Source organism: Aotus nancymaae, unplaced genomic scaffold, assembly GCF_030222135.1.
Source record: "Aotus nancymaae isolate 86718 unplaced genomic scaffold, 86718_ANA_hifiasm-v0.15.2.pri h1tg000006l, whole genome shotgun sequence".
Taxonomy (NCBI): domain Eukaryota; kingdom Metazoa; phylum Chordata; class Mammalia; order Primates; family Aotidae; genus Aotus; species Aotus nancymaae.
Window position 1 is genome coordinate 11,375,113 of NW_026988417.1, and position 13,004 is coordinate 11,388,116.

Below are 13,004 nucleotides of genomic sequence, written 5' to 3' on the forward strand. Positions count from 1 at the left end.
TTAAGAAACCCAAACAACTCCATAATAAAAAAACAAATTACCTGATTTTAAAATGGACAAAGAACTTGAATAGATGTTTCTCAAAAGAAGACATACAAATGGCCAACAGGTATATAAATAAAAGTTCAACATCACTAATTATGAGGTCAGTGCAAATTAAAACCTCAACAAGCTATCCTCTTATACTTGCTAGAATGACTATTATTTTTTAAAAAAAATAAGTATTGGTGAGGTTGTGGAGAAAAAGGAATCCTTGGACAACTTTTAATGGGAATGTAAATTTGCACAGCCATTATGGAGGTCCACAAAATTTTAAAAATAGAAATAGAACTACCATATAATCCAGTAATCCTACCATTAGGTATACATTTCAAAAAAATGGAATTAATATGTTAAAGAGATATCCCAGACTTTTCTGCACCAGTTTCCTCCCCAGTTTCAACAGAGTGAATAAATGTGTCTAACCCTGAAGTTTCCCTGCAAGCTCTGACTTGCTCACCAGCGCTGGGGCTGCTGAGTGCATACCAGTTTTCTAAGGTCTAATTCCTATGAAGCTCTGATTCCATAATTCTCTTGGAGGTTCTTCTTCCCTGACTGACCTGTGGGGCATGTGTGTGTGTGTGTGTGTGTGTGTGTATTTGCATGTGCTTGCATAACCTAATTCTGACTCAGAGACAGACCCTTCAGCATTTGCCACAGCCCCACCTCCCCCTCTCCTCTGTAAACTACGCTATGAGAACATGATTGCTGTGGTTGACCACAGTGGACATATGCTTTGGAGCTTACAAGAAGCACTCAGCTGTGTTTTTCCTGATCTGAGTAAGAATGGCATCTTTCAGGATCGACCCTTTTGTTTGTGAAATAACTCCAACTAAAACTCCAGGGCCAATGAGAACAGGGAAGCCTAATGAAAAAATGAGGCCGAATGCTAATGTTTTGTAACTATTGCAATGTTTCCTTTCTCCAGTGGATTTGTATGCTTATGAATCCATAGAAATGATAAAACTTTACGAATAATAAAACTTGACCCAGCGTGGTGGCTCACGCCTGTAATCCTAGCACTTTGGGAGACTGAAGCAGGCAGATTAGCTGAGGCCAGGAGTTCAAGACCAGCCTGGGCAACATGTCTCCACTAAAAATACAAAAATCAACTGGGCATGGTAGCGGACGCCTGTTATCCCAGCTACTCAGGAGGCTGAGGCACGAGAATATCTTGAACCTGGGAAGTAGAGGTTGCAGTGAGCCGAGATTGTGCTACTGCACTCCAGCCTGGGTGATAGAACAAGGCTCCATCTCAAAAAAAAAAAGAGTAATAAAACTTATACAGATATATAAGTCATATTTACATTCTAAATAAAATGTGGTATACATGGATATCAGTCAGAGTCCATTCAGAGTAACAGAACTTCTATGAAGTTTATTGAAGTAGAGATTTGTAAGAATTAGACCTTAGACAACTGGTGTACCCTAGCCAGCCCTGGCAGGGATGAGAGCGAGCTTGCAAGAAAATCTTGAAACTGGCACACCCAACTGCCGAATTGGGACTGTAGTAGAGGGGGCTGGTATAGAAAAGTTCATGAAAGCTTCTGAGCTTTTTATAGATTTACATCTTTAAATTTGCATTAAAGCATTTTACTGATGGTGAGGGGTGGCAGGGGTGGGGGGGTCAGTGTGCTTGTCAGGACCAGTGGTCAGAAGGAGAGCTGGACACAGACACAGACAATCAGGAAATTCCTGGCCGCCCTGCATTAAGCTCTCATTCCTTTAACCAGTGATGGCATTCAGAAGGTGATGACTGCCTCTTCCCCTTAAACTTCTCAAAGGGGCACACATTTATCCTCAACTCCCTCCAACCCATAACCGTATAGGGAAGAGGATGCTGTGAGAGTCAGCTCCAGAGTAAAGAATTTGACAAGAGATTCTAAATAATCTCATGCTCAGTTGCTTATCAGTGAGGAGTCTATAGTAGTGGATTTGCTCATTCGTTTCTTCGTTAAGTAAGCAGTTAATATACCTGTTACATAAGAGAGTTAGGCACAAAAGTAGGGGCTGCAAATACAATAATTTAAAATATAAATCCTACCTTCAAGAAGTGCAAAGCCTAGTCAAAAGTATAGATCGATAAACAGAAAACTTCAGTAAGAGCTATAAAAGTACAGTGTGTACATGGAAAGTTAAAGGCTGCTTTCCTTCATGCTCACTTCTACCTTTAACACTATTTGAAACTCTAATTGCTTACCCAATGTTTAATCAATATAAACAAACATTAACAAGATAGTTTTCTTGTTTCAAAATGTAAGAAAGAAAGAAAGAGAAAGAAGAAAAGAAAAAGGAAGGAAGGAGGGAGGGAAGGAGGGAGGGAAGGAAGAAGGGAAGGAGAGAGGGAGTGAGAGAGGGAGGGAGGAAAGAGAAGAGAGAGAGGAAGAAAGAAAAAGAAGGAAGAAAAAGAAGGAAAGAAAGAAAAAGAAAAAAGAGAGAGAAAGAAAGAAAGAGGGAAAGGTTGAAGAAAAGGATCTGTTTAAAGCAGAAACACACAGCAATCTCAGCCCATATAAACATTGAGGGCATTCAGTTCTTCTACTAACAGCTTTAAGAACACAGGATCCACTAACTGACCCCTAAGCCACAGAGGTTAGAAACTCGGTGAAGAAAAAAGCTGAGTTTATGCTATGAGAGTAAGTAGAGGTTTTAAGCCACTCCAATTTGGATATTTAATAGAAATGTAACTGTATTTTGTTGACCCACACTGATGGGGCTTTAGCAATTGAGTTATACAACAGACAATGAATAACGAATAATAAACTAAGGAAGAAAATAAAGCTACCAGCTGGACAGAGGCAGTCTTTGCTCTCAGGTTTTTCTTATACTAGTGTTCATTGGATACTCAGAACAAGCCTGTAAGGGAGGCATCATTAGTCACCCCTTGCTACAGAGGAGAATGAAGCTGAGAGATGATGGCCACCTTGTACAAGTTATCAAGAGAGGCAAGTTTCAGAGCCAGTTCTCCAGAAGCCTGAGCTGTCATGCTGGTCAAGATATTTTCCTGTTATAGAGAACTTCTGTCAAAGTTAAAAGTGGATGACCACAGAGATCTCAGGTAGTTTGGGGCATTAGCAAATACCATAGTCTTCTAGGAGCAGAATGCCTTCTACCAGCAATAACCTGTTTGGTTGTTGGAAAATCTTTTCTTCCAGACCTTTTCAGCCATAGCAGGTTGCCCAAAATTAGAAAAAGAATGTGCTTTTAGATGGTTTACCATTGCAGTTTAAAGGCTTACCCTTTGATTTCAGGAAATATATTAACTGTAAAAATTGTTTTGTGTGACAATTCTACCAAATTGTATATTAAGAGAACATATTTGTGTGTGGAGGTGTGTGTGTATATAAGTGAATAGCAGTGATTGGGTGGTCAGGAATGGAAGCTAAAGCAATATTTTAAGGAAGAATACATCCTGTATATTCCAGATATTTTATCATGTGCTTTACACAGCATTGTCTCATTTTGTATTCATAACAATCTCAGGAAATAAGCATTTTGATCCACATTTGAAAGATGAAGAAAGAAGCTCAGAAAAGTTAATTTATTTCCTAAGAAGGTAGCACTGATAAGTAACAGAGCCTATTATTAACTCTAATTCTGAACGCTTTTGCTAGCCCAAAAGGACTATGCATCTGCATTTAAAACAAGCTCACTGAACTGCCCATCCCTTAAGCTAAGGATGTATGTGTATTTCTTAACATCTCCGTGTCCAGTGCCCAAGAAAATGCCTAATTCACAGGATCAGCACATTCGTGGATCAAGTAATTCTTGAGTGGAGGCTCTGTCTGGCTTGTTGGCATTGTTTTGGAAATGTTCCTAATGCTTCAAATTCTATTTACAGAGGAAAAACCTGTGATGCAATGGGTATAACTAGTTTCTGGACTAAGCTTAAGTCTGCATGACCTAAAGTGTGAGTAGTCTGACCCTAAAAGTTAAAACAAGAACATCTTGTGTGATTATATGGTGTGTTTGCATGATTCTTGACACTTTAAAGTACACTACTCTTAGGAGGCTGCTGTCAATATTTAGTCTAAAAGGTTTATGTACTTAAAAAATCTTTGAAATGCTTTTTCCGGAGAAAGGCATTTCCCAGTTTTTCTAAATAAATCCAGAATGACCCATCTGCAAATATAAGTGCAAACTGTTTTCTGCTACAGCAAGTATGCAAATGTTTATTTTAATTTTTAAAAAATATGACCTTACCTTCACTATTTAAACTCATCTCTCCAGTGTAGACACACGTGTGCATGTGCGCATGTGCACACATGCACACACACACACACAGACACTGCTTCTCTAGGCCTCAATAGAAATATAGAAAAAGAGAGGATATATCCAGGTTTATTTCAGAGCTGAGAACCTTGTCGGAGGAGTTAGGGAAGCAGGCAGGAATTATGAACAACATATAAAAGACAGTCAGTCACCAACTGCAATTTGGGTGTAGGTCATGTCAGATTTAAGATGAACAAAGGGCAAATGAATGTCAAAGGATCCCAGCAACATAATGAAGGCAAAGAAATATAAGATATTTCCAAGTTGAACCTCTTTGTAGTGCAAAAAATAAACAGTTACTAGAGCTACTTGACACAGAAATGGGAAATGTTTTATAAGGACAGAAGGATATGGTTTATTCTGGGTCTCCCAGGAAGCACATACTGAGATACATGTAGGAGCACAAGCAATTTACCAGGGAGTAAGGCCTGTAAGAGGAAAAGAGGAGGCAAGAGAAGAACTGGGCAAGAAAATCTTTCCAACTCTGATGCAGACCTGACCCCTGGAAAAGTAAATGAGAGAAGCAAGATTGAGCAGGGAGAGCCCTGGCCATGGAAGTCTCCATCAGCACAGTGGGGAACAGCTCTGCTGTTTAGGATGCTGTGATTCAGTCTGAAACTCTGAAAGTCACCCTAAAGATATTCTGTCTAAGGTTCTGTGAGAACACAAGGCAAAGCCTTTTCTGCAAGGAATAAGTGTCCATTACTGTGAGAATGAACTGCTGCCCTTTTGAGATGAAAGGAGCCCAGTGTAGGCATGCCCAATCATGTAGTCATGCAGCAAGTGGCCAATTGGAAGAGTATATATCAGGGGTTCAACAGTGTTCTCTGTTGACTGCAGGTTACATATTCAGAGGTGGCCAAAGTACATCAGTCTTGGGGGTGGACAGTGGCTGGAACAGTTTTTACTCCCAGGCAGTTTTGTCCCCAAATCTGCCTTTACACCACTGTGCTACCATGACTCTAAACAGACAATGAATATTTGTTTAAGTATTGATATGGTTTTGCTGTGTCCCCACCCAAATCTCTTCTTGAATTCTCATGTGTTGTGGGAGGGATCCAGTGGGAGATAACTGAATCATGAGGGGATGTCTTACCTGTGCTGTTGTCATAATAGTGAATAAATCTCATGAGATCTGATGTTTGATAGAGAGGAGTTCCTCTGCACAAGTTCACTCCTTGCCTGCTGCCATCCATGTAAGATGTGACTTGTTCCTCTTTGCCTTCCACCATGATTGTAAGACTTCCCCAGCCACGTGGAACTGTAAGTCCAATTAAACCTCTTTCTTTTGTAAATTGCCCAGTCTCCAGAATGTCTTTATCAGCAGGGTGATAAAAATATTTACTTCTAAATTTTCATATAAACAAAAGTTAAGTTTAGCTTAGTTGGTTTTGTAAACCCTGAATATCTGAGACAGGTGTCAGGTGATTTAAAAAGTTAGTTTTGCCGAAGTTAAGGATACACGCCCATGCCACAGCCTCAGGAGGTGCTGACAACAGGTGCCCAAGGTGGTTGGGGCACAGCTTGGTTTTATACATTTTAGGGAGACAGGAGACACCAAGCAATATATGTAAGATGTACATTGGTTCTGTCCAGAAAGGCAGGGTAACCCAAAGCAGGGAGGGGGCTTCCAGGTCACAGGTAGGAAAGAGACAAACAGTTGCATTCTTTTGAGTTTCTGATTAGCCTTTCCAAAGGAAGCAATGAGATATGCATTTATCTCAGTGAGCAGAGGAATGGGAGGCAGGCTTGTCCAAAGCAGTTCCCAGCTTGACTTCTTCCTTTAGCTTAGTGATTTGGGTGCACCAAGATTTATTTTCCATTCACAGTTTAGAGATTCCATTCCTACTCTTCCGACTCAAAGAGAAAGATCCCATGGTTAAAATGATGCATGATGCTCCAGCTCACCCTGCTCCGGCATGAGACGGTACAATTATCAAAGAGAGGGGATCATAGTGGATTTCCCAAAGCACACTGGCTACACCATCATATAAGGTCAGGTGCTGTCTTAGGCAATTTTTGGTCTTTCCTTGCAGGCGCCATGAAGGTGTGCCGTCTAGCACGCCCTTCATAAGGCAGCCTGCTGCAAAGAGTGAAGCTGCAGCCTCCAGCTGCCACACCTTTGAGATCTGCTGCAGAGTTCACACTTACATCACACCATCCTAGAGCTGCTTCTAGTCCGTGACTGAGCACATTGCAGATAATAGGGGTGCTTATCCTGCCTAGGCAGGATCTCTGCTTTAATCTGGGCTCCCAATCATTGACCAAGACTCTCTCAGAACTGCTCGGCCACCCAAGGCTCTATCTCTCTCCCTGATTCCCGACCTACCCTAAGATTGGCTGAATTTCCCACCTACCCCCACGCATTCTCCCCTTTATCCTTCACAAGCACGCCTCCCTGAAATACATTCCTTCTAACTCTATCTTGGCCTCTGCTTCCCATAGAACCTCAATGGACACACTAAGTTTTTAGTATGTCCATGCTGCTTTCATTCTGTCCCTTTCAGGGGCACCAATCTCAGGATCACTCCTGAATAAATGTCCTGCACCCTGGACTTTGTCTCAGGATCTGCTTCCTAGAACCCATTCTGTAGCAATGCCTTTCTACAAATGGGCAATCCATCTTGTGTGGGACTGGACTTCAAAGGACATTCCTAAGTGATGTTGGACCTTAATTAGAAAGGAACTTTTTACTTCCAGAAGATGCTTTAAATATTCTTCCTTTTTATAGTAGAGAATGAGTCCTGTAGAAAGAAAGTCTGTGAGACCAGTGAGGACTAAGCTCTGATTTTTTTTTTATCTTGCCCTAATTTCTATCTAAGGGGCCTGGGGAGTTATGCCCTACAAACCATAAATTCTCATTATATGGGTTTTATTTAGCCCTACATATCATGACTTGACTTTCCATCCTGACTCTAGCATAACATTACAAGAAAAGGAAGAAAATCAAAATATTTTACCCCAAACCATGTTTATTTGCCATATCTTAACATGTCCTTGCAAAGCTGTTCTTTGTAGGGGAAAATTTGCATCTCTAAAGAATCTTTATTAACATAGCTAGATCTTTTTCTTCCACATCCCCTCAATCCTAAAGAGATTAACTAAAAGTGTAGCACCTTTTAAAGATCTGAACAGGAAACATTCATCATCTATTGTCTCTAAGGGCAGCCACTATAAGACTTTGAAGGAACTTTGGTCTCCACAATTTTTTATCTTCACCTGAACATTTCCTTTCTATCAATCCGAGGTCTTTAGATAAACTCAACCAATTGTCAACCAGAAAGTGCTTAAATTTACCTATAGTCTGGAAGCCCCCACTTTCATTTGCCTTCCCTTTATGGACCAAACCAATGTATTTCTTAAATGTGTATGATTGATGTCTCGTGCCTCCCTAAAATGTATAAAACCAAGCTGTACCCTGACCACCTTGGGCTCATGTTCTCAGGACCTCCTGAGGCTTGTGTCACTGGCCATGGTCACTCATGTTTGGCTTAGAATAAATCTCTTCACATATTTTACAGAGTTTGACTCTTTTTGTTGACTCCAAAATCAAGAGAAATGGGGAGAGCTGCAGAGCCAGGGAAACAGAGGAGGAGACACCACACATAACTTATCAGGAAGTGAGAGGCTGCTCTCTCATGCAAACTCTTGTACCACTGACAAACAGGCACAAAAAGGAGCAGCAAGCAGGCACAAGCACAAAGACAGCAGAGATCCAGCACTAGTCACAAGAGCTGGGAACCAAACTTACAAGATCTTAAGGCAAATCAGTGGGGGGAATGTGTGAGAAACTCAGCAAGATTTTTAAATGCTAGGGATTCCACTAGTGGAATTTAAAAATGACTAGCAGATTAGTGGGGGGGAACGTGTGAGACACTCAGCAGGATGGATTTTTAAATGCTAGGGATTCCTAGTCTCAAAAAGTCTTCGCTGACTCCTACCTTAAGTACTATTTTATAATCCCAGATTACCGCAACAGCACCCTATTGTAGCAGTTATGGCACAGTTTTGTAATTTTCTCTTTTTGGTAGAGGGGCATAAACCATGGTGAAAGTCCCTTAATGGACAAAGGAGAAAATTCTAGACCCAGCAGCACAGGCAATGATATGGGGAGGCTATGCCAGTGAAGCTGCAGGAACTTCAACTGGCTACAAAAATGGGACCCTTCATATAAACGTGGTCATATTGATATGCCAGGACTACAGCTGAAGACCAGAACATTTCTCTACAAATGTTTCCTGGGCAAGTATCTTCCTACCATGAGGGAAAATTCTTTTGTCAGGCTCCATCTCAGCCAGCCTTCCCAGCAGCTCACTTACCTTCCCCATGTGACCTTCACCTCCCAGACAAGACACCAGCATAGAGACAGAGTTGCCATCCAAATGGGTTACAACATCAGCTGGAAACTGGAAAGTCAGCTATCGCTTGTACTCTTGGCACTGGATGAGGACAACACTGGGTCCCTGACTTCTATCTTACCTAAACTAGCCATGGAAACAAGTGAAGGGAAAATAATTACAACTCATAATCTAAGCAAGAATGAGCTGCAAGAATGACTTGGGGAAAAGCAAACATCTCCAAAGGAAGAAGGTAGAAACTGGGGTCAAGAGGGACTCAAGACTGCAGTACAGTGTGTGGGGCAGGAGAGATAGAAGGAAGAGGGTGATGTGTAGGATAGTAAGCTCCAGATTGGTGGTCAAGCCTTAGGGGTGATGCCTAGGGATCAGCTCCTTCCTCACAGGATGACATGAAACACACCCAGACCTCTACACCAGGGAAGCCATGCATCATGTTCAACCATCTCCCTATGTCCCAAGCCCACTCTGGAGGGTTCAGGGTCTCTCTCCTCAGTAGAATGGAAAAGTGGTTAGATATTGGGGTTCTTAAGTCAGATTTCCCAAGTTTCATTCAACTCTGCTATACTAACTGGATGACTTTATGCAAAATAGCTAACTTAGTGCCTCAATTTCTTCACCTGAAAAAATGGGGATGATAATATGAAATAATTTTATAAGGCTGTTATGAAAAGTAAATAAAATATGATGCATAAGGCACTTAGAATGCCACCTGTCACATTGGAGTCTGTCAAAGATGTTGAACCTTCATCTATCATCTGTCCATCTTTCTACCCATCTATCTATTCATCTGTCATCTATCCACCCATCTATCCATCAAATATCTATTTATCTATACATCTATTTATCTATCTATCCATTCATTTATCTGTCTGTCTAGCTCTGACTGAACCTCTTTCAAAAGTAAATATGTATGTTTTCTCTTCCTTATCACTCACACTAAAGGTGTGAGAATCAACCAGAGAGATCACTCCACCATGTTAATAACAACAGAGTTTTTCACACTGAGATTGAGCCAAGTCACTTTACTATATATTATAGTTGAGAAAGTCCCTTAATTCCCTGGGTGTTAACATCTCTAGCTTTAAAACAAAGATTTTCAAACAAATTGGTCTTGAAAGTTCTCAATTTTAATCTTATTTTATTGTCTCTTCCTTGTCTATCAAATGTATTAACCATCAGTGAAATTAGTCATTTGGGAAAAACCAATCAAATGGAGCTTGATAAACAGAGATTACTTTCATGAAACCAGGACTCCACCACTAAAATCCTAATTCTGTGAGTTGTTCTCAGTTCAGTAGCTACCAGACACCAATTTTCCCCATTTTCTTCATCACCATCTATAGCCTAAAGAGTGCTTACTGGTGCAAAGTCTGGTTACCCTGGAGCTCTGCAAAAGCCTTGGTCTTCCCAAAAGCCTCCTTGGTAAGGGTCACTAGGATCCTCTTCCCAAATCCAGGAAGAGTATGATGAAAGCTAGAAATATTTGCAACCACAAAAGGAGAGACAGGGGAGAAATTTTCCAGCATACTCAGGCCTTGTGGCATGATAATCTTTTATTGGTTCAGAGTTTCCTTCTCCTGGAAAAATGCTTTTCTAACTGTCTGGTTGTTGTGAAGGGAATGGGGTAAAGTGTGGGATGGGTGGGTTTTCAGCAACCTCTCATTCACCCCTAATTCAAGCCCATAACTTTAGCTCTGTTGTTATTTGTTTTCTTTGCTTATTCTTTGGGCTCTCTTTGAGAAGAAAAGTTCTTTGAATAAAAACTTTTGGATTTAAAATTTGAAAACCTCTGCCCTGGAGAATGTATCCACAGATACCGTCCTCATGACAAACTCAGGCAGTAACTATTAGTACTATCCATGATTACCAGTAAAAGTCCATAAACCTCAGAGTGATGGGGAAACTTGACCACTAATAAGTCAGAGAGCAGGCATTTGAAGCCAGGATTTCTGATAATAAGTACATTTATTCTTTCCACTACATCTCAGTGACTTCTCTATAATTTCATTGTAACAAAATTCTGTTTACAGAATTGTGTATTATCCAACTTTATTGAAGATTAGTTTAGCAAACTTTTAGTAGTCTCCATGTCTAATAATAATAACTGCTATTTTTATACAGTTACTTTGTGTCAATCACAGTGTTTTACACTTAAAATGAAATAAGTTAATTCAGTTTTATGTAATCTGCCACCAAAATGTGTAAGTGCCATTAGTAGCCCTTTTTTACAGATGCAGAAATTGAAATTCAGAGAGGTTAAGATGCATTTCCAAGGTAAAATACTAATTAGAGGCTGATCTAGGAGATGATCCTAAGAAATCTCACTAACGAGAGACTGTATGATTCTAGATTGAGGTATAGATGAGTTAAAGTGATTGAGATTTTGAAATGAATAAGAAATAGTCTCTGTACTCATGTATCACACTGGTACTCACAGAACCTCTGTATTAGTTCATTTTCATGCTGATATAAAGAACTGTCTGACACTGGGTAATTTATAAAGAAAAGAGGAGTAATTGACTCACAGTTCCTCATGGCTGGGAAGGCCTCAGAAAACTTACATTTATGGCAGAAGGAGAACCAAACTCATTCTTCACATGGCAGCAGGAAGAAGAAGAATGAGCAAAAGGAAGAAAAGCCCACTGTAAAGCCATCTGATCACTAGGCATGGTGGCTCATGCCTGTAATCCAAGCACTTTGGGAACCTGAGGTGGGTGGATCACCGGAAGTTGGAAGTTCGAGACCAGCCTGACCAACATGGAGAAACCCCCTCTCTACTAAAAATACAAAATGAGCCAGTTGTGGTGGTGCATGCCTGTAATCCCATCTACTCGGGAGGCTGAGGCAGAAGAATCACTTGAACCTGGGAGGTGGAGGTGGCAGTGAGCCAAGATCATGCCATTGCACTCCAGCCTCAGCAACAAAAGTGCAACTCTGTCTCAAAAAAAAAAAAATCTGATCTTGTTCTCATTCACTATCATGAGAATAGCATGAGAGTGACCACCTCCATGATTAAATTACCTCTCACTGGGCTCTTCCCAGGACACATAGGAATTATAGGAACTACAATTCCAGGTGAGATTTTGGTGGGAACACAGAGCCAAACCGTATCATTCTGCTCCTGACCCCTCCCAAATCTCATGTCCTCATATTTCAAAACACAATCAAGCCCTTCCAATAGTACTCAGGTCTTAACTAATTCCAGCATTAACCCAAAAGGCCAAGGCCAAAGTCTCATTTGAGACAAGGCAAATCCTTCCACCTATGAGCCCGTAAAATCAAAAGCAAGTTAGTTACTTCCTAGATACAATGGCAGTACAGGCATTGAGTAAATGCACCCATTCTAAATAAGAGAAATTGGACACAACAAAGGGGCTACAGGCCCCATGCAAGTCCAAAATCCAATAGGGTGGTAATTAAACCTTAAAGATCCAAAATGATCTCCCTTGACTCCATGTTTCACATTCAGGGGATGCTGATGCAAGAGTTGGGTTCCCATGGCTGTGAGCAGCTCCTTCCAGTGGCGTTGTGGAGTACAGCCCCACTCCTGGCTGCTTTCACAAGCTGGTGTTGAGCACCTGCAGTTTTTCAGGCACACAGTGCAAGCTGTCAGTGGATCTACCTTCTGGGATTTGGAGGACAGTGGCCCTTTCCTCACACCTTCACTAGGCAGTACCCCATTGGGAACTGTGTGGGAGCTCTGACCCCACATTTCTCTTCTGCACTTCCCTAGCAGAGTTTCTCTATGAGGGCTCCTCCTCTGCAGCAAACATCTTCCTGGACATCCAGAAATTTCCATTCATGCTCTGAAATCTAGGTGGAGGTCTCCAAATCTCAATTCTTGACTTCCAAACCTTAATTCATGACCCATAGACACAACACCATGTGCAAGCTGCCAAGGCTTGGGGCTTGCATCTTCAGAAACAACAGCCTGAGCTGTACCTTGGCCTCTTTTAGCCATGGCTTGAACAGCTGGAAAGCAGGGCACCAAGTCCCGAGGCTGCACACAGCAGCAAGCCTTGGGCCTGGGGCAAGAAACGATTTTCCCTCCTCAGCCTCTGGACATGTGATGTGATGGGCTGCTTTGAAGATCTCCGACATGCCCTGTAGACATTTTCCCCAGTGCCTTGGTGATTAACACTGGCTCCTTCTTACTTATGCAAATTTCTGCAGCAGGTTTGAATGTCTCCCCAGAAAACAGGGTTTTCTTTTCTATCACACTGTCAGGCTGCAAATTTTCCAAACTTTTATGCTCTATGACCTTTTCAATGCTTTGCAGCATACAGATTTATTCTGCCAGATACCCTAAATCGTATCTCTCAAGTTCAAAGTTCC